General features: G+C 32.7%; 1 non-coding gene across 1 annotated transcript; it reads right to left on the minus strand.

The window, feature by feature from the left end:
- Positions 1-2,804: 2,804 nt before the first annotated feature.
- Positions 2,805-2,923, minus strand: LOC134544564 (5S ribosomal RNA). The gene has a single exon (XR_010077870.1). It is a non-coding gene; the product is annotated as a 5S ribosomal RNA (ribosomal RNA).
- Positions 2,924-3,269: the final 346 nt, after the last annotated feature.

The raw sequence follows: 3,269 nt of genomic DNA on the forward strand, positions 1-3,269 counted from the left end.
GAAGTATTCCACACACATGCTACATTGGAGAAATATTTTAATAAAAATTAAAACTCTTGCAGGATTTCGAATAAAAACTATCCTATTTATCCCTTCTATGTTTTGGTACTACGAAATTGAGAGAGGTAAGTAAGTTGTGAGGTTATTTTTACTTGCTTGCATGTGAGGTTAGCAGAGCAAAAATATTTTTGAAATTGCAGATACATGGTCACTTTATTTCGTTGCAAACATTTATAAGCTCGTAATCTTATTTAAAGTCTCCATACTTAATGCGTTTGGAAAACCTTCTTTCTCTCAATTTTACAATGGAACAAAATTTTACTTGTATGTGTACATTAATTCCATCTCTAAATGATGTAGGTTTACGCACCGAGATCAGGTACATTGTAGAGAGAAAAACACACGAGTACCTGCTTATTTTGAAGTTTTAATGAGTATATTAAAAAAAAAAAAAAAAAACGATAAAAATATAATTGAAAAAGTATATTATTCACGTATTTTTGAGGATGAGGGGAGGGGGTGTTTTTGTCCGATGGTCGTTTATCTTTAAAGAAATTTCCGTTGGACCTGTGCGTTCTTGCTCTGCCAATTCTCGAAAAATGAAATATTTTAAGTCGTCTTTTATGTGCTATCTTCATTATATTTGGCTGCATTCGTATTTTTATTAGTTTTGAAACATTCATGTCACGGAAAATAATCATAAACCAGGACAAAAACGTTTTGACTAAATGTTCTAGGTTGGTTGTAAAACATTTTCTTATTTTATTTCACATCGGAAACATCTGTTAAGTTGTAAGCTTTGTAATGAATGCGACAGTCACTTGTTCGCTGAAGTGTTTGTTTAAGAAATTAGTATTGTAAATTTGTTTATGGTCTTGTTAAATGAAATTTTAAGTGAAATCATTTGGGAAAACAGAGGCTACAGGAATTTTCAACACAACTTGATGACCGACGTTGTGACTAGTGTGGGAGTGTGTGCTCGTGTAAATATCAATTTTTCTTACTCCTCGTGCCGGTCAACAGGAAAACAGCGAGTGTGTTATCTCATCGCGGGCGTGTGATTGCGTGTGGTAAATTGTGCTAGGTTAATTACCGCAAAACTCCACTGTGTGCAAATATGTAGTGTGTCGCTGTATGCAAATATTTGGTATGTCTTTTTTTTTTTTTTTTTTTTTTCAGGCAATACACACTTTGAATTTTACACAATTTCGATGCTGCAACCTAAGTGTATACATGCGAATAGGATTGCTTAAATGAAAAAGTAAAGTAGGAGGTAAGTGCAAATGTTTCCAGGAGGTTATGCACACACAATCTATTTTATGAATTAATAGTTATTATCTAAGAAAATGATAGAAGATTATAAATAATGTGTGCAGAATAATACAGAATTTGCATGTTACACAAAAAAAAATATATATATATATTCCAAATATTGTTAGCAAAATGCACCTAGATTAGTGAGCTGGATTTTTTTTTTTTTTTTGTATTTTTGTTCTGTTGATCCCACGTGGAGTCAAGGCTCCGGGATATAGAACATGTATGTGCAGACAATTAATATTTACATGATGCAAGTTACCAAGAAAAAAAATTTCAAAAAAAAAAAATACATAACATGTTACACAATTTAACTTTATGCAAAACATGAAGCAGCTGTTATCACAAGTCCATTCAACAAATTAACAGTTCAATTTCTCTATTATCAATCAAATTAAAGAATAGCTTCAGAGGGTAGGTAGGATATTCTAGAAGAATTTTTTTTACTGTTTTTTTTTTTAATACTGGTAAATTGTTTTAGTTATTTTCTGTGATATTAAGTTGTAAAGTTTTACTCCCAAGTAATTTAGTCCATTTTCAAATCGCCTAGTGTTATGTTCAACTATCCTCAATTTACTAGCATTTCTGGTGTTATACCTATGTGCGAATATCTAAAAAAAAAAAAAAAAAAAAAAAATAATAATTTTTTTTTTCTTCTTTTTCTTAAGAATGAATAAAAAGTTTCTAGAACGTATTCATTTATGGCAGTCAGGACTTTAAGTTTTTTGAATTTTGGTCTGCAGTTAGATGATTTTTTATCTTTTGTTATTATTCTAATAGCTCCTTTTTTTTTTTTTTCCCCCAATGTTATATGGCAGAAAGAGTAGAGCTATGGCTACTGTGACATCATGCATTGATGGGAAGGTTATTGTTGGATAACAAAAATTTAGATGATATAATTTTTATTTTTTTCCATACACAACACATTGCAGGTACAATTTTACAGGTTACAGCTGTACCACCTCTAGTATTGCTGCCGACCATCCAACAAATGAGCACACTAAACAGGCATTGATGACATTGTTATCAACGTCTTTTTGAATCTCTCATTATTATACATAACTGCCCACTGAAACAGAGAAACTTCAAAATAGGTGTGTGTGTGTGTGTTTATATATATATATATATATATATATATATATATATATATATATATATATATATATACATATATACATACATACATACATACATACATACATACATACATACATATACACTTATCTATTTATTTTTTCACTTTGAATTTTGTATGAGGTATACACATGCAAAGATTCACAGCTGCTGCTGGGTGGGTGAGTGAGTGAGTGATTGAGTGAGTGATTGATTGATTGATTGATTGATTGATTGATTGATTGAGAGAGAGTGAGTGTGTGTGTGTGTGTGTGTTAGGGGGGGGGGGGGGGAAATGTGGTGATTGTGGGGGAAAAAAAAATTTAAAATTGAAATTTTTAAAAAAAAATTTTTTTCTGTAGGGTGCAAAATAGTAGTGCCAACGGCACGTGGTGTTCCCAAGCGGTCACCCATCTAAGTACTAACCACGCTCGACGATGCTTAACTTCGGTGATCGGACGAGAACCGGTGTGTTCATCGTGATATGGCCGTTGGCAATGATATAGATGTTTTTTTTTTGCAGTTTGTATTTGCCACTCGAAATAGCTATACCAGGTGTGATTGTTACAAACAACAGGAGAAATCGTGTAATGAACACTCTTTTACTTCCCCCCCCCCCCCCCCCCCCCCACACACAACACCCACCACCCTCACCATCCCAACCACCAAAGCCCTCTTCAAAATACACTCTCACACACACACACAAACCCACACTCTATAACTGATGAACATTACCATAACTTCTTAAAGCCATTAGATAATATTTAACTCAAGAAAGGTATTGTGATATGTTTAAAGAAAGAAAGGTGAAACCTTTAACTTTACCAGCAGGTATTAGTATC

Source organism: Bacillus rossius, unplaced genomic scaffold (assembly GCF_032445375.1).
Source record: "Bacillus rossius redtenbacheri isolate Brsri unplaced genomic scaffold, Brsri_v3 Brsri_v3_scf42, whole genome shotgun sequence".
Lineage (NCBI taxonomy): Eukaryota > Metazoa > Arthropoda > Insecta > Phasmatodea > Bacillidae > Bacillus > Bacillus rossius.